Below are 23696 nucleotides of genomic sequence, written 5' to 3' on the forward strand. Positions count from 1 at the left end.
TTGCAAAATGTGAAATATATCAAACTAAATGGATGACGTAGTACACAAAAAACGGGGACCCGTTTTGGCTCATGAGCGCCACTTTCAAAACTACTGGCTGAAATTTAAAGCAAGTTTGAGTGCATCTTTAATGAGAGAAAGTTGTTGTCCTACAAGTTAAATTTGGACTGTAGAGTAATCAATCACTAAAACAATCCACGTACCCTGTTTTCTATACTTATGCCTGCTTTCTATTCTATAAACCAGCAAACAGAAAGAAGCGTACCAGTAGTCAATGCTCTCATGTCTTATTTACAGGTGTATTATTTACAGAGAAATTAGCCTTATTTTGTAACCACAGAGACTGCATGGGTAACTACTGGATGTCTCCATTTCAGCCCTGTGGTAGCGTATCAGGATATTCAAAAGAAGTCTGTTGTCACTGTGTTCTGCTCTGGTTTTCAGGTCATCTATCTGCCAATATCAACTTGTGTCAAGTCGTTTTTGCTCCCCGTGCTCTAATCGCCAGCTTGGTTTGTTGTTTGGTTGTGTATGTGATTTACTCACGCTGTTTGCTCATGCCACTCAGTGGGCTTTCAATTTATTTTTTCCATTTATTTGAATCACTCCCCCATGTCTCATTGCTATTCCTTATGGAAAAACCTCAGACCAGGGATAACTATAGTTTAAAATGTGCTTTGTGGAAAGTAAAAAAAATGTGTCCGGAACAAATAGTCACGTTGGAGGTGACTACAACTATTTGAATACAGATCTGAGAAAGCAACTACTTAAAAAAAAAAATATATATATATATATATATATATATATATATATACAGTGGGGAAAAAAAGTATTTAGTCAGCCACCAATTGTGCAAGTTCTCCCACTTAAAAAGATGAGAGAGGCCTGTGATTTTCATCATAGGTACATGTCAACTATGACAGACAAATTGAGGAAAAAAAATCCAGAAAATCACATTGTAGGATTTTTAATGAATTTATTTGCAAATTATGGTGGAAAATAAGTATTTGGTCACCTACAAACAAGCAAGATTTCTGGCTCTCACAGACCTGTAACTTCTTCTTTAAGAGGCTCCTCTGTCCTCCACTCGTTACCTGTATTAATGGCACCTGTTTGAACTTGTTATCAGTATAAAAGACACCTGTCCACAACCTCAAACAGTCACACTCCAAACTCCACTATGGCCAAGACCAAAGAGCTGTCAAAGGACACCAGAAACAAAATTGTAGACCTGCACCAGGCTGGGAAGACTGAATCTGCAATAGGTAAGCAGCTTGGTTTGAAGAAATCAACTGTGGGAGCAATTATTAGGAAATGGAAGACATAAAAGACCACTGATAATCTCCCTCGATCTGGGGCTCCACGCAAGATCTCACCCCGTGGGGTCAAAATGATCACACGAACGGTGAGCAAAAATCCCAGAACTACACAGGGGGACCTAGTGAATGACCTGCAGAGAGCTGGGACCAAAGTAACAAAGCCTACCATCAGTAACACACTACGCCGCCAGGGACTCAAATCCTGCAGTGCGAGACGTGTCCCCCTGCTTAAGCCAGTACATGTCCAGGCCCGTCTGAAGTTTGCTAGAGTGCATTTGGATGATCCAGAAGAGGATTGGGAGAATGTCATATGGTCAGATGAAACTTTTTGGCAAAAACTCAACTCGTCGTGTTTGGAGGACAAAGAATGCTGAGTTGCATCCAAAGAACACCATACCTACTGTGAAGCATGGGGGTGTAAACATCATGCTTTGGGGCTGTTTTTCTGCAAAGGGACCAGGACGACTGATCCGTGTAAAGGAAAGAATGAATGGGGCCATGTATCGTGAGATTTTGAGTGAAAACCTCCTTCCATCAGCAAGGGCATTGAAGATGAAACGTGGCTGGGTCTTTCAGCATGACAATGATCCCAAACAAACCGCCCGGTCAACGAAGGAGTGGCTTCGTAAGAAGCATTTCAAGGTCCTGGAGTGGCCTAGCCAGTCTCCAGATCTCAACCCCATAGAAAATCTTTGGAGGGAGTTGAAAGTCCGTGTTGCCCAGCGACAGCCCCAAAACATCACTGCTCTAGAGGAGATCTGCATGGAGGAATGGGCCAAAATACCAGCAACAGTGTGTGAAAACTTTGTGAAGACTTACAGAAAATGTTTGACCTGTGTCATTGCCAACAAAGGGTATATAACAAAGTATTGAGAAACTTTTGTTATTGACCAAATACTTATTTTCCACCATAATTTGCAAATAAATTCATTAAAAATCCTACAATGTGATTTTCTGGAAAAAAAATTCTCATTTTGTCTGTCATAGTTGACGTGTACCTATGATGAAAATTACAGGCCTCTCTCATCTTTTTAAATGGGAGAACTTGCACAATTGGTGGCTGACTAAATACTTTTTTGCCCCACTGTATATATATATATATATATATATATATATATATATATATACTGTATATATATACAGATCTTAGGAAGTGACTACTTTTCAGAAACGATTGGATTTGCTGCCTTCAACTAATGGCAGGGCTGCACCTGGAACTGCATGTTCCAGATAGAAATATAATAAATAGAGCACCCGCAATGTCCTAAAATATTTCAATCTATCTGACAGTCATATTTGATCTACACAATATATTTATCTGAACATTGTGTAAATTTCCGTTCTCCTGAACAGGCCACAGATGTAGATAATCAAGACAAACCAATCAACAAATGATAGTGTTTACAGATAAGTATCAATAAGTTGTGACACTATGCTGCGCAGCAAATTCTCCAGCATAAAAAAATTTAATAATATTAACACAATGCTTGGTGTAAAGCCTTATTCAAATATTTCCCAGAGTGCCTTGCTTTTTGGGAAAATTTTATAGTTACCACCCATGACAGTATTTGTTAAGGACAGAGAAATGGTTGTTGCATTCATCCATTTTCAATCCTATGGACGTCACCAACTGAGCTCCTAAGCGAATATGTTATCATTAATTATTATGATTTTTTAACAAAATAACATACATATTTCATAAAGCCTTGTTTTGAGTGTCTAGTTTTACCCTGATGCAGGGGCCTGAAACTCACACATCACTTTGAACCAAAACCATGTCCATCATTATTATATTTCCCAGGTTGATTTATATTGCAGGTTGATTTTTTAAAATTGTTTGTTTCAAGATCTATGTTTGTGCATGTACATTGATCAGTGTTTATTTAACACTCTCAGTGTGAATTATTATAATTAATAATAATAATTAACACAAACATTTGCCTTATCATAAGTCCATGTCCCAGGCCAATTGTTGTGTAGATCCATATACAGTGCATTCGGAAAGTATTCAGACCCCTTGACTTTTTCTACATTTTGTTATGTTACAGCCTTATTCCAAAATGGATTAAATAAAACATTTTCCTCATCAATCTACACGCAATACCCCATAATTACAAAGTGAAAACAGATATATATATCTTTTTGCAAATGTATAAAACAATAATACAGAAAATATCTTATTTACATAAGTATTCAGACCCTTTGCTAAAAGACTTGAAAATGAGCTCAGGTGCATCCTGTTTCCATTGATCATCTTTGAGATGTTTCTACAACTTGATTGGAGTCTACCTGTGGTAAACTAAATTGATTGGATGTGATTTGGAAAGGCACACACCTATCTACAGTGGGGGAAAAAAGTATTTAGTCAGCCACCAATTGTGCAAGTTCTCCCACTTAAAAAGATGAGAGAGGCCTGTAATTTTCATCATAGGTACACGTCAACTATGACAGACAAATTGAGAAAATGTTTTCCAGAAAATCACATTGTAGGATTTTTAATGAATTTATTTGCAAATTATGGTGGAAAATAAGTATTTGGTCACCTACAAACAAGCAAGATTTCTCGCTCTCACAGACCTGTAACTTCTTCTTTAAGAGGCTCCTCTGTCCTCCACTTGTTACCTGTATTAATGGCACCTGTTTGAACTTGTTATCAGTATAAAAGACACCTGTCCACAACCTCAAACAGTCACACTCCAAACTCCACTATGGCCAAGACCAAAGAGCTGTCAAAGGACACCAGAAACAAAATTGTAGACCTGCACCAGGCTGGGAAGACTGAATCTGCAATAGGTAAGCAGCTTGGTTTGAAGAAATCAAATGTGGGAGCAATTATTAGGAAATGGAAGACATACAAGACCACTGATAATCTCCCTCGATCTGGGGCTCCACGCAAGATCTCACCCTGTGGGGTCAAAATGATCACAAGAACGGTGAGCAAAAATCCCAGAACCACACAGGGGGACCTAGTGAATGACCTGCAGAGAGCTGGGACCAAAGTAACAAAGCCTACCATCAGTAACACACTACACCGCCAGGGACTCAAATCCTGCAGTGCCAGACGTGTCCCCCTGCTTAAGCCAGTACATGTCCAGGCCCGTCTGAAGTTTGCTAGAGTGCATTTGGATGATCCAGAAGAGGATTGGGAGAATGTCATATGGTCAGATGAAACCAAAATAGAACTTTTTGGTAAAAACTCAACTCGTCGTGTTTGGAGGACAAAGAATGCTGAGTTGCATCCAAAGAACACCATACCTACTGTGAAGCATGGGGGTGGAAACATCATGCTTTGGGGCTGTTTTTCTGCAAAGGGACCAGGACGACTGATCCGTGTAAAGGAAAGAATGAATGGGGCCATGTATTGTGAGATTTTGAGTGAAAACCTCCTTTCATCAGCAAAGGCATTGAAGATGAAACGTGGCTGGGTCAATGATCCCAAACACACCGCCCGGGCAACGAAGGAGTGGCTTCGTAAGAAGCATTTCAAGGTCCTGGAGTGGCCTAGCCAGTCTCCAGATCTCAACCCCATAGAAAATCTTTGGAGGGTGTTGAAAGTCCGTGTTGCCCAGCGACAGCCCCAAAACATCACTGCTCTAGAGGAGATCTGCATGGAGGAATGGGCCAAAATATCAGCAACAGTGTGTGAAAACCTTGTGAAGACTTACAGAAAATGTTTGACCTGTGTCATTGCCAACAAAGGGTATATAACAAAGTATTGAGAAACTTTTGTTATTGACCAAATACTTATTTTCCACCGTAATTTGCAAATAAATTCATTAAAAATCCTACAATGTGATTTTCTGGATTTTTTTTTCTCATTTTGTCTGTCATAGTTGACGTGTACCTATGCTGAAAATTACAGACCTCTCTCATCTTTTTAAGTGGGAGAACTTGCACAATTGGTGGCTGACTAAATACTTTTTTTCCCCACTGTATATAAGGTCCCACCGTTGACAGAGCATGTCAGAGCAAAAACCAAGCCATGAGGTCGAAGGAATTGTCCGTAGAGCTCCGAGACAGGATTGTGTCGAAGCACAGATCTGGGGAAGGGTACCAAAAACGTTTTGAAGCATTGAAGGTCCCCAAGAACACATTGGCCTCCATCATTCTTAAATGGAAGAAGTTTGGAACCACCAAGACTCTTCCTAGAGCTGGCAGCCCAGCCAAACTGAGCAATCGGGGGAGAAGGGCCTTGGTCAGGGAGGTGACCAAGAACCCGATGGTCACTCTGACAGAGCACTAGAGTTCCTCTGTGGAGATGGGAGAACCTTCCAGAAGGACAACCATCTCTGCAGTATTCCACCAATCAGGCCTTTATGGTAGAGTGGCCAGACGGAAGCCACTCCTCAGTAAAATAAACATGATAGCCCGCTTGGAGTTGCCAAAAGGCACCTAAAGACTCTCAAACCATAAGAAACAAGATTCTCTGGTCTGATGAAACCAAGATTGAACTCTTTGGCCTGAATGCCAAGCATCACGTCTGGAGGAAACCTGGGACCATTCCTACGGGGAAGCATGGTGGTGGCAGCATCATGCTGTGGGGATGTTTTTCAGTGGCAGGGACTGGGAGACTAGTCAGGATTGAGGGAAAGATGAACGGAGCAAAGTACAGAGAGATCCTTGATGAAAACCTGCTCCAGAGCGCTCAGGACCTCAGACTGGGGCGAAGGTTCACCTTCCAACAGAACAACGACCCTAAGCACACAGCCAAGACAATGCAGGAGTGGCTTCGGGACAAGTCTCTGAATGTCTTTGACTGGCCCAGCCAGAGCCCGGACTTGAACCCGATCGAACATCTCTGGAGAGATCTGAAAATAGCTGTGCAGCGACGCTCCCCATTCAACCTGACCGAGCTTGAGAGGATCTGCAGAGAAGAATGGGAGAAACTCCCCAAATACAGGTGTGCCAAGCTAGTAGTGTCATACCCGAGAAGACTCGAGGCTGTAGTCGCTGCCAAAGGTGCTTCAACAAAGTACTGAGTAAAGGGTCTGAATACTTATGTAAATGTTATATTTCAGTTTATTTTTATTATAAACATTTCTAAAAACCTGTTTTTGCGTTGTCATTATGGGGTATTGTGTGTAGATTGATGAGGGGGGAAAAAAACAATTTAATCAATTTTAGAATAAGGCTTTAACGTAACAAAATGTGGAAAAAGTCAAGGGGTCTGAATACTTTCAGAAGGCAACATTGGTTTCCTTGCACCAGCCTAATTACATTTGTTGAGAGTTTTTTTTTCTGGTCCCCTGCTTTCTGTGTTCTCTCTGTATCACCAGACCTCTGGAATACAGGTTTAAATGCATGCATTATTTGTAGGTGTCTCTCTTTGTTCAAGTTTGTAAATGTATGTGTACGTGCTAATGTCTTTTTAATTAGGCATAAGTTCATGCTACGGTATGCTACCTAGCCTCACATACTGTATAATATTGCCCTGAGTGAGCTCATCCTTCTCTCACAGCTTCACACCTCAACCTCCGCTGAGGCCCTGGCATCCCGCTGTGCTCCCTCCCTCTTGCTCCAATATCGTCTGTTGCAGAACAAAGAACTTTAAGACATCAGTGGATCATTTTATCCTACATAGTTGTGCAGCTCCACTCTCTTTGCAGAAAGTACATAGGCCTATCATCACACTTCAAAACCACAGCTAGTAGAGTGGGATTGGGTGTGAACAGAGAGAAGTTACACCCCATCTATTTTGATGGCCTGACGCTGTTGCTGCTTTCTCTCTCAGATGGTTATTACTCTAGTGATGTTTACACAGCCTCAGATGGGCATTGCATGATATGATTATATGTTTTGGTGGCTCTGCCCAGCTCTTGATAGTGTACATGAGAGAGCTACCCACATTTTATATTCATAAATCACAATGAGATTTGTTGAATTTGGTACAATGTTGTGTCTAATCGATTGCATGACTTGCACACCTCAGAAATGTGCACACCATGCACGTTCCTGAGATATCGAACACCTCTCCACTGTCTATTACATGCCCTTTAAAACTGCAGTGCATAATGATCATTCCACACAAATCTATTACAATCGCAAATAAAAACCTTCAAAATCACAGCAAAGACTTGAGGTCACTTGAGAAATAGTCATAAGGGAAAGACAACATTGGTTTCCTTGCACCAGCCTAATTACATTTGTTGAGAGTTTTTTTTTCTTTTTTTGAGGGAGTCACAAACAACATATAATCTATTCTTTTAACTAGGCTAGGGCACAAAGGTAGGCAATTTCTCTTGTATCTTGAGGCCAGGAAATACACATTTAAATTACTTTGAGTTTGTATTCTACAGACACCTTTGTGGCTGATCCTCTTCGGCTGTAGTATTGTCTGACAGCAATTCCTTCTTGACTCTTTCTTCATTCTCATCAGAAGGGCTATGCCAGCTGCTTTGTTAACGATGCGAGGAAATAAATGGTTTCCTGGTTTATAATTACCTCAGGAGATACTGAATCACGGCTCACTAAATGACCAGAAATCCTGAAACCCATCAGACTTTCACAGAAAAGCCACTTCCACCTGAGTTTGTGCTAGTGTGCTAGTGTGCTTCAGGCCCAATGATAAGATTCTGCCATGGAGATATATCCGCTTTCATTATTTTCTCTCTGACAGCCAACTGCTATTCAATCTAAAGGCCTGAGATCAATATTTTCAGTTCAAATCTGTTAATGTGGCTGTGTTGCCTTTGTGAGCAAAGATGTGTGCCAATACTGCTTTCAAAATATTTGTATAGCCGCCAGAATTTCTGCACTCGGTCATTTTACATCATAAGAGGCCCAGAAGTGGAATGATCTGAGAGAGAGAGAGAGAGAGAGACAGAGAGACAGAGAGAGAGAGAGAGAGAGAGAGAGAGAGAGAGAGAGAGAGAGAGAGACTGTTTGAAGAAAGTAGAAATTGGAAATCGCTGTGCTGTGCTCCTCTTGCTGAACCAAGTCTTTAGAGGAACACAGGAACTGATCAAGTCATGAATAAATCATAAGCCTTTTTAAATTAATATCACCATATTCACAATGACCACTGAAATGTGGAATTGATGATCACACGTAGATAACTGCAGTTCACTTCTATAGAAGTGTTTTTTTCCCCAGAAATGACAATTATCTCATTGAGGGAGAGGTACAAATTTCCTCTCCACAGGTCAGAAATATAATTAAATAAAGGATTTGTTATGAGTTTGGTTTGTACCGTAATTAGCAGTATTTAAAACATGGCAACTGCTAATGACGTTTTTCCTAATTAACCTCCACATATTATTGCTTGATATGAAAGTTCCTTTCAGTTCTAACAAGTGACACGTGTGTTGTTGGTAAGCTTCACGCATCCAGAACAGTCTTAGCATAAAATGATGCAACCATAGAGCCAAAAGTACTAGAAAATATGACTTCTCCAATTGGCCACTGGCTTCATTATATCAGACATTATTTTCTTATCTCTATTGATTTTGGGTGGCTGCAGTACAACTGCACCATGCGCATGATCCATAGGGGCATTTAACAACCAATACAACTCATGACTCAATGGGTCTCATTTTGACAATGCATAAAAAACGGCTCCAGTGCCATCTCTGCACTGTCAAAATGCCTACTCAATGTCTCATGCGTCGTGACAGGTTATGGCTGGTCGTTAACAGTTATGATATGGGTGATGTAATTTTTATGCCATGCTATGACAGCGTTACGGCAGCACATCTGTGGTAATGTGTCTGACCTTAGGGTGACCTACATGAGAAAGGGAACGTGGTGCCTGTAGACTGAGACACAATACATGCAGGAAATAGAAAGGTCATCTTTTATAGAGTTTTAACAGGATTAGAACCTGTGCCACTGTGCCCCAGTTCACCCTTTAAAGAAGAGCCATATTCCCTCCCCCCGAACCTTGAAACAGGCTCAGAGCACTCTCCGTGACCCATGGCCTTTTCCACCAGGGCGGCACATTTCATGCTTCTGGCGTAGCTGGAACAAAGGTGTACTCCTGGTCGAAAGAGCTCTCATCGCTCGCGGTAATTGGATCCCTCTCTCTTGCTCCTCTGAAAGTGTCACAAATGCAGTACAAGGTGAGAGAGAGAAGCTACTCTAATAAGCTTACCATCAGTGCCTTTAGCAGGTCATTACTCACTACAATGACTTCCCGGCTCGCACATTCTTAGCCCACATGGTTCCTGCTTCTTTCTGAAACATATTATATTATGTAAATGAAGATTGGATTAGGTCGACTGTCTCAGAAATCGTGGGGACATTATAAAAACTTTCCATCTAGAATTTAGTCGCAGATGGGGAGCAAAACAACACTTGATTATGCGGTTACCTCTAATAACATGAATAACCTGTTCATTTATCATGTTGGTGAGTAATATGATCTACAGTAACAAGGTAGATAAAGAATACCTACTTTTTGTCCTTTGATTTTCTCACTTGCTAGCTACTGTATCTAATTTCATAATGGCCAGGGCAACTGATACACTTACACACGATGTGAAAACGCAATCAGAATCTGTTCAGGATCAGTTATGCAGTTCTTTAGACTGCAAGCCCAGCATAAAGTCAACCACAGCACATTAAATATTGTATATTTAGTATTTGTTAGCCATTAGACCAGATAACGCTAGTTATCACGCCATTGTTGTCCTTGCTCTAAGCTAGGCATGGAATGATAATGATCCAACGTGGGTCTTCAAATCAAATCAAATCAAATTTTATTGGTCACATGCGCCGAATACAACAGGTGCAGACATTACAGTGAAATGCTTACTTACAGCCCTTAACCAACAGTGCATTTATTTTTTACAAAAAAAGTAAAAATAAAACAACAACAAAAAAAGTGTTGAGAGAAAAAAGAGCAGAAGTATAATAAAGTGACAGTAGGGAGGCTATATATACTACCGTTGTAGAGTCAATGTGCGGGGGCACTGGCTAGTTGAGGTAGTTGAGGTAATATGTACATGTGGGTAGAGTTAAAGTGACTATGCATAAATAATTAACAGAGTAGCAGCAGCGTAAAAAAGATGGGGGTGGGGGGGGTGGGGGGGGGGCAGTGCAAATAGTCCGGGTAGCCATGATTAGCTGTTCAGGAGTCTTATGGCTTGGGGGTAGAAGCTGTTGAGAAGTCTCTTGGACCTAGACTTGGCACTCCAGTACCGCTTGCCATGCGGTAGCAGAGAGAACAGTCTATGACTAGGGTGGCTGGAGTCTTTGACAATTTTGAGGGCCTTCCTCTGACACCGCCTGGTATAGAGGTCCTGGATGGCAGGAAGCTTGGCCCCAGTGATGTACTGGGCCGTACGCACTACCCTCTGTACTGCCTTGCGGTCGGAGGCCAAGCAGTTGCCATACCAGGCGGTGATGCAACCAGTCAGGATGCTCTCGATGGTGCAGCTGTAGAATTTTTTGAGGATCTGAGGACCCATGCCAAATCTTTTCAGTCTCCTGAGGGGGAATAGGCTTTGTCGTGCCCTCTTCACGACTGTCTTGGTGTGTTTGGACCATGATAGTTCGTTGGTGATGTGGACACCAAGGAACTTGAAGCTCTCAACTTGTTCCACTACAGCCCCGTCGATGAGAATGGGGGCGTGCTCAGTTCTCTTTTTTTTCCTGTAGTCCACAATCATCTCCTTTGTCTTGGTCACGTTGAGGGTGAGGTTGTTGTCCTGGCACCACACGGCCAGGTCTCTGACCTCCTCCCTATAGGCTGTCTCATCGTTGTCGTTGATCAGGCCTACCACTGTTGTGTCGTCTGCAAACTTAATGATGGTGTTGGAGTCGTGCCTGGCCATGCAGTCATGGGTGAACAGAGAGTACAGGAGGGGACTGAGCACGCACCCCTGAGGGGCCCCCGTGTTGAGGATCAGTGTGGCAGATGTGTTGTTACCTACCCTTACCACCTGGGTAGGAATCAGTACACACCAGTACCAAAACATGATTAAGTGAAAATATATTCAATGACCATGCTTACTGGAGCACAAACAAATGAAAACACCCTGGAGATGATAATCCATTTTAAGGGAATAGTGTTATGTGTTTTCTCCTCTACTAGTAACATGCAACGCAACTGTCCCCAAGCTGCTATATTCTCTGGCTAAATTAATTTAGCAATGCAGCAATGGACTGGAGCTAAATGAAAATTAATTGTGTTATTTGTTGCCCAGGAGAGCCATGGTTTTGTGACTGTGTTTGCTGCATGTTTCCTGTGAAGGGGACACATCTACAGAAATATTTATGAATAACATATGAAAATGTAGATTGGAACATGTGTATTACATTTTTTAAAATGATATCTTGGTCAATGCTCAGATTCCTCTCCCTTGCTAACTTTTTCCTAGCTTACCGATCATGTGCATACAGTTTCATCACGTCCTTTATTTCCCAAGTTGCTTCACTTTCATAAGCAAACGTACAGTGAGCTCCAAAAGCATTGGGACAGTGACAAATGTTTTGTTGTTTTGGTTCTGTACTCCAGCACTTTTGATTTGAAATTATACAATGACTATGAGGTTGAAGTGCAGACTGTCAGCTTTAATTTGAAGGTATTTTCATCCATATCGAGTAAACCATTGAGAAATTAACAGCACTTTTTGTAGATAGTCCCCCCATTTTATGGGACCAAAAGTATTGGGACAAATTAAAGTAGTAAAACGTTCAGTATTTGGTCCCATATTCATAGCATGCCACGACTACATCAAGCTCGTGACTCATTTGCTGTTTGTTTTGGTTGTGTTTCAGATTATTTTGTGCCCAATAGAAATTAATGGTAAATTATGTATTATCATTTGGAGTCAATTTAATTGTAAAGAAGAATAGAATATGTTTCTAAACACTTCTAGATTAATGTGGATGCTGCCATGATTACAGATAATCCTGAATGAATTGTGAATAATGATGAGTGAGAAAGACTCACAAATATCCTACCCCTCATTTCCCCAAAATGCTAACCTCCCCTGTTATTGTAATGGTGAGAGGTTAGCATGTCTTGGGGCTATGATATTGGGGTATGATCATTTCAAATCCAAAACAACAAAAACTGTGTCACTGTCCCAATCTTGGAGCTCACTGTAAATAAGCGGTGCCACGGCAACAGCGTTTACGGTGCAGCTCCGAGAGAGAATTCATTTTCACAGCTGCAGTGACGGGAGAACTTGACTTCCCCCTGCGGTCCAAATGATTCCCACGACGCACATCACTGATTCCATTTCTCCCTGCTGCCTAGCTGGAAATCACTGCAATTGGTTAATGTCCCACCCTCTCTCCCTTCAGATCCCCGCCATAAAACACCCTCCCTTCCAGCCCCATGGAGCTAAAGATAGGGCCGATCCCCCTGAAGGCTATTCACACAGAGCCTTATCTCTGAGGGGCTTTCATCCTGTTACAGTAGACACAGGCCAGCCTAGGTCACTGTTTTCTGTAAATAGAAGTGCATTATAAGGTGGGTTTACCAGGAGTTGGGAGGAAGGGAGTGAGATAGGAGTCTGTGGTGGTAGGGCCACAATTCTATTTCCGTTATTTCATTATCTTGGGATATCACTGCTGTCCAGTTCCAGCTCCGGCCTGGGGAGGTTGAAGACTGTGTGGTCTTTGCTCAGAATGTAATCTGAATACAGAAGTCCCAGACAAAAAGTTAGGTTAGCGGTATCCTGTCAACAGTCACAGACCCTTCCAGATGTTTAAACCTTGATAGAAACTCTGCATATATGCATAACAAACATTACTGTGAACTCTAAACCCTATTTTATAAACACAGAGATGTATACAAGGGATGGATTCATGCAATAATTTGTGCAATGATTGTTTATTTGTGCTTCTCATACAGGAACACCTGCTCTTTCCATGACATAGACTTCCCAACGCATCACCGGGGGCACACTGCCTGCCCTCCAGGACACCTACAGCACCCGATATCACAGGAAAGCCAAAAAGATCATTAAGGACATCAACCACCCGGGCCATGGCCTGTTCTCCCCACTATCATCCAGAAGGCGAGGTCAGTACAGGTGCATCAAAGCTGGGACTGAGAAACTGAAAAACAGCTTCTATCTCAAGGCCATCAGACTGTTAATAGCCATAACTAGCCGGCCTCCACCCAGTACCCTGCCCTGAACTTAGTCACTGTCACTAGCCGGCTACCACCCTGCACCTTAGAGACTTTTGCCCTATGTAAAGTGCCTTGCAAAAGTATTCATCCACCTTGGCGTTTTTCCTATTTTGTTGCATTACAACCTGTAATTTAAATTGATTTTTATTTGGATTTCATGTAATGGACAAACACAAAATAGTCCAAATTGGTGAAGTGAAATGAACAAAAAAAACTTGTTTCAAAAAATTCTAAAAAATAAATAACGGAAAAGTGGTGCGTGCATATGTATTCACCCCCTTTGCTATGAAGCTCCTAACTAAGATCTGGTGCAACCAATTACCTTCAGAAGTCACATAATTAGTTAAATAAAGTCCACCTGTGTGCAATCTAAGTGTCACATAATCTGTCACATGTTCTCAGTATATATACACCTGTTCTGAAAGGCCCCAGAGTCTGCAACATCACTAAGCAAGAAGCACCACCAATCAAGCGGCACCATGAAGGCCAAGGAGCTCTCCAAACAGGTCAGGGACAAAGTTGTGGAAATGTACAGATCAGGGTTGGGTTATAAAAAAATATCAGAAACTTTGAACATCCCACGGAGCACCATTAAATCCATTATTAAAAAATTGAAAGAATATGGCACCAAAACAAACCTGCCAAGAGAGGGCCGCTCACCAAAACTCACGGACCAGGCAAGGAGGTCATTAATCAGAGAGGCAACATAGAGACCAAATATAACCCTGAAGGAGCTGCAAAGCTCCACAGCGGAGATTGGAGTATCTGTCCATAGGACCACTTTAAGCCGTACACTCCACAGATCTAGGATTTCCGGAAGAGTGGCCAGAAAAAAAGGCATTCATAAAAGAGAAAATAAGCAAAAACATTTGGTGTTCGCCAAAAGCCATGTGGGAGACTCCCTAAACATATGGAAGAAGGTACTCTGGTCAGATGAGACTAAAATTGATATTTTTGGCCATCAAGGAAAACGCTATGTCTGGCGCAAACCCAACACCTCTAACCCCCCTGAAAAACACCATCCCCACAGTGAAGCATGGTGGTGGCAGCATCATGCTGTGGGGATGTAGTTATGCACTCTCAGTTTTCAGTATTTTTGTCTTATTTCTTGTTTGTTTCACACAAAAAAAACATTTTGCATCTTCAAAGTGGTAGGCATGTTGTGTAAATCAAATGATACAAACCCCCCAAAAATCCATTTTAATTCCAGGTTGTAAGGCAACAAAATAGGGAAAATGCTAAGGCGGGTGAATACTTTCGCAAGCCACTGTAAGTTCAACAGATGTGTGGGAAATGTGAGTTGGTCAAGGTTGGAGGCAAAAATGCTGACCGGAGCCTGCATTTGGTCATTTTTTATTATTGTTAATTGATATACAGTTGAAATTTACATACACCTTAGCCAAATACATTTGAACTCAGTTTTTCACAATTCCTGACATTTAATTCTAGTAAAAATGCCCTGTTTTAGGTCAGTTTGGATCACCATTTTATTTTAAGAATGTGAAATGTCAGAATAATAGAAGAGAGAATGATTAATTTCAGCTTTTATTTATTTCATCACATTCCCAGTGGGTCAGAAGTTTACATACACTCAATTAGTATTTGGTAGCATTGCCTTTAAATTGTTTAACTTCGGTCAAACGTTTCGGGTAGCCTTCCACAAGCTTCCCTCAATAAGTTGGGTGAATTTTGGCCCATTCCTCCTGACAGAGCTGGTGTAGCTGATTCAGGTTTGTAGGCCTCCTTGCTTGCACACGCTTTTTCAGTTCTGCCCACACATTTTCTATAGGATTGAGATCAGGGCTTTGTGATGGCCACTCCAATACCTTGACTTTGTTGTCCTTAAGCCATTTTGCCACAACTTTGGAAGTATGCTTGGGGTCATTGTCCATTTGGAAGACCTATTTGCGACCAAGCTTTAACTTCCTGACTGATGTCTTGAGATGTTGCTTCAATATATCCACATCATTTTCCTTCCTCATGATGCCATCTATTTTGTGAAGTGCACCAGTCCCTCCTGCAGCAAAGCACCCCCACAGCATGATGCTGCCACCCCCGTGCTTCACACGGTTGGGATGGTGTTCTTCTGCTTGCAAGCCATCCCCCTTTTCCTCCAAACATAACGATGGTCATTATGGCCAAACAGTTATATTTTTATTTCATCAGACAGATGTGTGGGAAATGTGAGTCGGTCACATTTTCTCCAAAAAGTACGAACTTTGTCCCCATGTGCAGTTGCAAACCGTAGTCTGGCTTTTTTATGGCGGTTTTGGAGCATTGGCTTCTTCCTTGCTGAGTGGCCCTTCAGGTTATGTCGATATAGGACTCATTTTACTGTGGATATAGATACTTTTGTACCTGTTTCCTCTAGCATCTTCACAAGGTCCTTTGCTGTTCTTCTGGGATTGATTTGCACTTTTCGCACCAAAGTACATTCATCTCTAGGAGACAGAACGCGTCTCCTTCCTGAGCGGTATGACGGCTGCGTGGACCCATGGTGTTTATACTTGCGTACTATTGTTTGTACAGATGAATGTGGTACCTTCAGGCATTTGGAAATTGCTCCCAAGGATGAACCAGACTTGTGGAGGTCTACAATTTTTTTTCTGAGGTCTTGGCTGTTTTCTTTTGATTTTCCCATGATGTCAAGCAAAGAAGCACTGAGTTTGAATGTAGGCCTTGAAATACATCCACAGGTACACCTCCAATTGACTCAAATGATGTCAATTAGCCTATCAGAAGCTTCTAAAGCCATGACATCATTTTCTGGAATTTTCCAAGTTGTTTAAAGGCACAGTCAACTTAGTGTATGTAAACTTCTGACCCACTGGAATTGTGATACAGTGAATTATAAGTGAAATAATCTGTCTGTAAACAATTACCTGTGTCATGCACAAAGTAGATGTCCTAACCGACTTGCCAAAACGATAGTTTGTTAACAAGAAATTTGTGGAGTGGTTGAAAAACAAGTTTTAATGACTCCAACCTAAGTGTGTGTATACTTCCGGTTTCAACTGTATACTGTATACTGTATTCTAGTCAATGCCATCCTATTCAACTATTGCTCTATATATACTATTCTATCCGACATATTCTACATAAACACTAAATATTATATCCACATACTGTCCATAGTGTCTATAATGTCTATATATCCCATCACATATATATAAATATATATTTATACTCCGGACACCGACATTGCTCGTCTTAATAGTTATATATTTCTTAATTCCATTATTTTACTTTTAGATTTGTGTGTATTGTTGTGAATTGTTAGATATTACTGCACTGTTGGAGCTAGGAACACAAGCACTTCGCTACATTCGCAATAACATCTACTAAATATGTGTATGCAACCAATAACATTTGATTTGAATCCAGGGGAAAGCTATGATCCCTTGTTGATGTCACTTGTTAAATCCACTTCAATCAGTGTAGATGAAGTGGAGGAGACAGGTTAAAGAAGGATTTTGAAGCCTTGAGACAATTGAGACATGGATTGTGTATGTGTGCCATTCAGAGGGTGAATGGGCAAGACAAAATATTTAAGTGCCTTTGAACGGGGTATGGTAGTAGGTGCCAGGCGCACCAGTTTGAGTGTGTCAAGAACTGCAACGCTGCTGGGTTTTTCACGCTCAACAGTTTTCCGTGTGTATCAAGAATGGTCCACCACCCAAAGTACATCCAGCATCCCGGTGGAGCGCTTTCGACACCTTGTAGAGTCCATGCCCGGACAAATTGGGATGTTCTGAGGGCAAAAGGGGGTGCAACGCAATATTAGGAAGGTTTTCCTAATGTTTTGTACACTCAGTGTATAAATAATTGTAGTCAGTAGAACAGTAGTGCTGTTAAATGATTGATGAGGCATGAATTAAGAATGGGTAGATCCCAGAAAAGAATAACAGTAACTGAAACTGTAGTAGAATAACTTTCATATGTTTCTTTGGAAAGAATATGAATGAAAGGTAAGATGGCTGTGTGTAGGTGTACAGTACCTTCAATATGCAGGGGCAGACACCGGGCTCAGTGTACTCATGTAGCACTCATTGCAGGTCATGTAAAAGCTTGAGTGTAAGAATGAGTTACACAGCAGTCTCAGAGGAGACTTCCACCCCCTCGCCTTCCCATCCAAATAGTCCAGACATCGGGATATAGAAGAGAAAAAAGAATTGTAAAATGAAAGTGTATTTTCAAGAAGGAGCTTTTTAACTTCTCTGACAGTTTTAGAGCAGTGGTGATTTCCCACGGGGTAGGCCTGAGGCCTGTGGGCGGGAGTCTCTGATGTCGGGGCGAGGGTAAGGGAGGGCTGGCTATGGGCAGACCAGGATGAGGAGGCTGTGGTCGATAGGTTCTGAGGTGAGATTTAATATGGTATAAATAAAATCAGCAAACCCTTTGCCACCCATACTGATGATGATGCAGAAAAACATGAAAGCAATATATCTGAGTATACTGTATCTATAGTATAGATATTTACATGGTTGGCTATTCTATTCATTTGGTTGAGCAAAGGTATCAACCCTGCTTTTGTCTTTGGACATAAAAAGTGCTGTCTAACTGTGCACCAGACTTTTCAGTTATAAGGTTTTTAGTAAGGGATACGACACAGTTTTGGCTTACATAATCTTCCTCCTTGACATTTTGGGCTGCTTTTTGCCTCTTGAACCTTTCACTCCTCTCATCCAGGATATGAAAGTGACTGGATTAACTTTAGGATTACGGAGAGATAAGGGAACTGTTCTCTAAGTGTCGCTGACAACTAAGCCACATGCTGTCTGAGGGAGCCAATGTGGGTGTTTGGGACAGGAGAGGCGGGAGCTGAGAACCATTCATAGAGAGATGAGTAGGTTTAGCCTCCTAATATCTCCACTGACAGTTTGTCTGAGCACATGGGTTTCTGTTTAAAAAAACACATGCACTGCTGTTTAGCAAGATCAATGAATTCACAGCTCACTGTGACTCACACTGAGGCTCAGATGGAATCTGTATTAGTCATACTGTGGCTTTAGATGCTGTGATTGAATGTTACATGGGTAGAGCTGTTTTAGAGGTAAAACCAGTGCTTAAATTGAAGGGGTATATGGGTCAGCCGTACCCCTTTTTAGAAAAAAGGGCAAAAAGCTTAAAAATGTTAAGGGGAAAAAATGTATTCCGATTATATGAAGCGATCTATAATGGGCATTTTCTTCGCTTTAGGCTAGAAACAACCATTCCACAAGAAAGACGCGTCTTCGATGCACATGTGTATATTTTCGGTTAGTCTCTATGTGGCTGAGTTACGATCTTCAACAGTTGAGGAATAAAAAAAGGCTTTGAAAGTGTAACATGCCGTTTGTAGGGTTCGTAGAGTGGAACATCAAGATAAGACAAGACGTTATACGGAACTCAGCACGATGTGATTTTATTCCGGGTCAGGCAACCACCATCTCAATTAGTTCAAGTGACATAAAGGAATTTATACACGTAAGGCATTTCTAATCAATCATGAACATACAATTATCATCCATACAGAAGTAATCTAATATGTGACTCTGTTGCTATCAATTGAGCTAATCACATTCTGAGAAAATATATGTTTAAATTGATACTTCATGGTTCATATAAATTACAATTGTATCACATATTTTCTTGTGATATAACATTTGCAAATATAGTCTAGACTTTATTTTCCCTATATTATAGGAAATATTATAGGACATTTTAATAACATAGACTACCCAAAAGATGTCATGAGTCATGTTACACTAAGAAATTAGTTTCAAAACAAGAATTTACTAGGACCATGAATTAAAAACAAAACAACCTTTGGTGTTATATTTAACGTACAGTTGAAGTCGGAAGTTTACATACACTTAGGTTGGAGTCATTAAAACTCGTTTTTCAACCACTCCACAAATTTCTTGTTAACAAAGTATTTATATCCACAGTAAAGCGAGTCCTATATCGACATAACCTAACAGGCCGTTCAGCAAGGAAGAAGCCACTTCCTTGCCCCAAGTTAAACAATTTAAAGGCAATGCTACCAAATACTAATTGAGTGTATGTAAACTTCTGACCCACTGGGAATGTGATGAAAGAAATAAAAGCTGAAATAAATCATTCTCTCTACTATTATTCTGACATTTCACATTCTTAAAATAAAGTGGTGAACCTAACTGACCTAAGACAGGGAATATTTACTGCGATTAAATGTCAGGAATTGTGAAAAACTGAGTTTAAATGTATTTGGCTAAGGTGTATGTAAACTTCCGACTTCAACTGTATATCAATTAACAATAATAAAAAATGACCAAATGCAGGCTCCGGTCAGCATTTTTGCCTCCAACCTTGACCAACTCACATTTCCCACAAATCTGTTGAACTTACAGTGGCTTGCGAAAGTATTCACCCCCCCTTGGCATTTTCCCTATTTTGTTGCCTTACAACCTGGAATTAAAATTTATTTTTGGGGGGTTTGTATCATTTGATTTACACAACATGCCTACCACTTTGAAGATGCAAAATAATTTTTGGGTGAAACAAACAAGAAATAAGACAAAAAAACGGAATGGGCAAAAACTATTCACCCCCCCAAAGTCAATACTTTGTAGAGCCACCTTTTGCAGCAATTACAGCTGCAAGTCTCTTGGGGTATGTCTCTATAAGCTTGGCACATCTCGCCACTGGAATTTTTGCCCATTCTTCAAGGCAAAACTGCACCAGCTCATTTGAAGTTGGATGGGTACCGCAGGTGTACAGCAATCTTTAAGTCATACCACAGATTCTCAATTGGATTAAGGTCTGGGCTTTGACTAGGCCATTCCAAGACATTTAAATGTAAACCACTCGAGTGTTGCTTTAGCAGTATGCTTAGGGTCATTGTCCTGCTGGAAGGTGAACCTCCGTCCCAGTCTCAAATCTCTGGAAGCCTGAAACAGGTTTCCCTCAAGAATTTCCCTGTAGTTAGCTCCATCCATCATTCCTTCAATTCTGACCAGTTTCCCAGTGCCTGACGATGAAAAACATCCCCACAGCATGATGCTGCCACCACCATGCTTCACTGTGGGGATGGTGTTTTTCGGGGTGTTGGGTTTGCGCCAGACATAGCGTTTTCCTTGATGGCCAAAAAGCTCATTTTTAGTCTCATCTGACCAGAGTACCTTCTTCCATATGTTTGGGGAGTCTCCCACATGCCTTTTGGCGAACACTAAACGTTTCTGCTTATTTTTTCTTTAAGAAATGCCTTTTTTTCTGGCCACTCTTCCATAAAGCCCAGCTCTGTGGAGTGTACGGTTTAAAGTGGTCCCATGGACAGATACTCCAATCTCCGCTGTGGAGCTTTGCAGCTCCTTCAGGGTTATCTTTGGTCTCTTTGTTGCCCCTCTGATCAATGCCCTCCTTGCCTGGGGCGTGAGTTTTGGTCGGCTCTCTTGGCAGGTTTGTTTTGGTGCCATATTCTTTCAATTTTTTAATAATGGATTTAATGGTGCTCCGTGGGATGTTCAAAGTTTCTGATATTTTTTTATAACCCAACCCTGATCTGTACTTTTCCACAACTTTGTCCCTGACCTGATTGGAGAGCTCCTTGGCCTTCATGGTGTCGCTTGCTTGGTGGTGCCCCTTGCTTAGTGGTGTTGCAGACTCTGGGGCCTTTCAGAACAGGTGTATATATGCTGAGATCTTGTGACAGACATGTGACACTTAGATTGCACACAGGTGGACTTTATTTAACTAATTATGTGACTTCTGAAGGTAATTGGTTGCACCAGATCTTATTTAGGGGCTTCATAGCAAAGGGGGTGAATACATATGCACGCACTGCTTTTCCGTTATTTATTTTTTTGAATTTTTAGAAACAAGTATTTTATTTATTTTTTACTTCACTAATTTTGACTATTTTGTGTATGTCATTTCATGAAATCCAAATAAAAATCTATTTAAATTACAGATTGTAATGCAACAAAATAGGAAAAACGCCAAGGGGGATGAATACTTTTCCAAGGCACTGTATTTGGTCTTTCACAATAGCTAATATAATATAATCTAATTTCTTACAATGGGCAAAAATATAGGGTAATTAGTGTGCTTGTGTCAGCAAGAACACTACTGTTATTTTCCATACTTCTTCATTTATTCCACTTATACCAAGTTTTGCCGCTACAACTACTTGTTTTAAGCTATGTCCTGTACAGTGTTGTAAGTCATACAAGTGAGATAAAGCTATATTGAAATGCCTCAAGTATCTTGTTTTGTACTTCAGGTACATTAAACCAAGTCGTCAAGTTTTGAATGTTCATTCAACGTTCAAAGCATCCTGAATACACCCGACTTGTGCTTTTATTTAATTTAAATTCCACCTTGGCCTATGCCCAGTGCCGTTTCTAGACATACGTGGCTGCGAAGGGGGCCCTAAGCTTTTCAGGAAGACAGTTGGGGGTTCAATTTATTTCCAAATGTGTTAGTGCATCAGCAATTTTCCTCTTATGTCAGTCACTGACAGTCACTCAATTAGCCCATGTCAGCATGGCGCTTGCAACGCCAGGGTTGTGGGTTCGTTTCCCACGGGGGGCCAGTATGAAAATGTATGCACTCACTAACTGTAAGTCACTCTGGATAAGAGAGTCTGCTAAATGACTAAAAATGTAAATGTATTAGTGTAGCCGGCAATCATAAACCTTGCCCTAATCATGGCTGAATAACTGACCGGGCATGTAAGGCACGTGCCCAGAGGCGCTGACCTCCAGGGGGCCCCCATTGATTTTGTTAGTCACTCTCACTCAGATATCAGCTGAACATGGCATAAGTCATTGCAAAATGCATAGCATCGCAGGAAATTAGCTTTAAAACTGATTATTTTTCTCTCAACCCCATGACAAGGCAAAATGAGTAGAATTGCATATAATTAGTTTTAAAACTGCAAAATGTTCTATCTGTCCCATGAAAAATGTGTCGAACTGCAGAACATTTGCATTAAAACTGCAGCATTTCCTCTATGCCCCATTGGAAAATGTGTAGAATTGCAGGACATTAATTTTAAAGCTGCACATTTTTCTCTCCACCATCAAGAGGGGGGAGTACTAAAATGTTTTGCACGCAATGTGGGGGGGCCCCTCAACCAAATCTCGCTTAAGAACCTCAAAATGCTAGATTCGGCCCTGCCCAAGCCTCCCAGGAGTCCTCAGAATTGTCCAATTAACTTTCACAACAAAAATAAATTCGCTCCGGGCCCCTAGCTCAGTGTTTTTGTTTGGTGACCTGGACACCGCTTATTTACACAGTCAAAATGGGGCCCATCTTTGTTACAGTAACCTCTCCTCACATCACAGGCAATACTTTCCAATCTGTGCAGTTCCGTAGTTGACCTAAAGCTTCCCTTAGTTCTGGATAAAGTCCAGGGATCATCCATCTCTTTCCTCATTACTAACGGACCACCTCATCTACACTGTCCAGAGGCACTCTCTTTTGCTAATGACCCACTGAGAGGCTTTACAGTTAGACTCCCATGGAAATAGAACCTGCTAGTCAAACCCAATTTGATCTTCAAGCCCAATTCTCCAGTTGGGTTTGGCTGCAAAGGGGCCTGCCCTTTGATCTCCTTCAAGGCCACTGGTATTGAATTAATCATACTGGTAGATGAATATGCCATGCTTTAAACCACTTTGATATTTGATTTGTGCTCTGAAGGACAGTAGAAAGGTTTGCTCTGATTTAAAGACGAGATGTGGAGTGCCCTTGATTTCTTTCTCCTACCTTCATGTCAACTGACATGACCATACCCATTTGAAACCTGCAACTCAGAAGCAATATATTTTCTTAATTTTGGGGGGGGGTTGGGATTTTCCACTCTCTCCTGTTATTTTTGTGCTGGAGGTGGTGGCGCTAACTGGTACACCAACCCCAGGGACACAATCTGTTCTCTTTACACCACTATAACCTGTCAACAAACCACATGTATCTTATTTAGATATCTAGAGGCACCAATTTGCATTGAAAAACATCCCCAAAAATCTCTCATTCATACCTCAGCATACCATCAGAGATTCCTTCAACTGTAGTTGACTGTTTACCTCCACAATATGTAGGTCAAAACCAGTGGGATTACTTGTTTCAGTAAGATTGTTAAGGGGAGAGTGTATGTGCATGCCAGGCATCCAGTACATATTTTGAACTCTCAGAATAGAAAAATACTGTCTTTCTTTAATTACAACTGAGTAACTGATTGTTTGTTTGCAGAAGACACCGGTGCCAGTAAAAGGCCCCACTCTGGCAACGCGTATGCTGAGGCAGAAGACACTGGTGCCGGTAAAAGG

This window comes from Coregonus lavaretus (assembly GCF_964263955.1).
Source record: "Coregonus lavaretus genome assembly, chromosome: 21".
NCBI lineage: Eukaryota > Metazoa > Chordata > Actinopteri > Salmoniformes > Salmonidae > Coregonus > Coregonus lavaretus.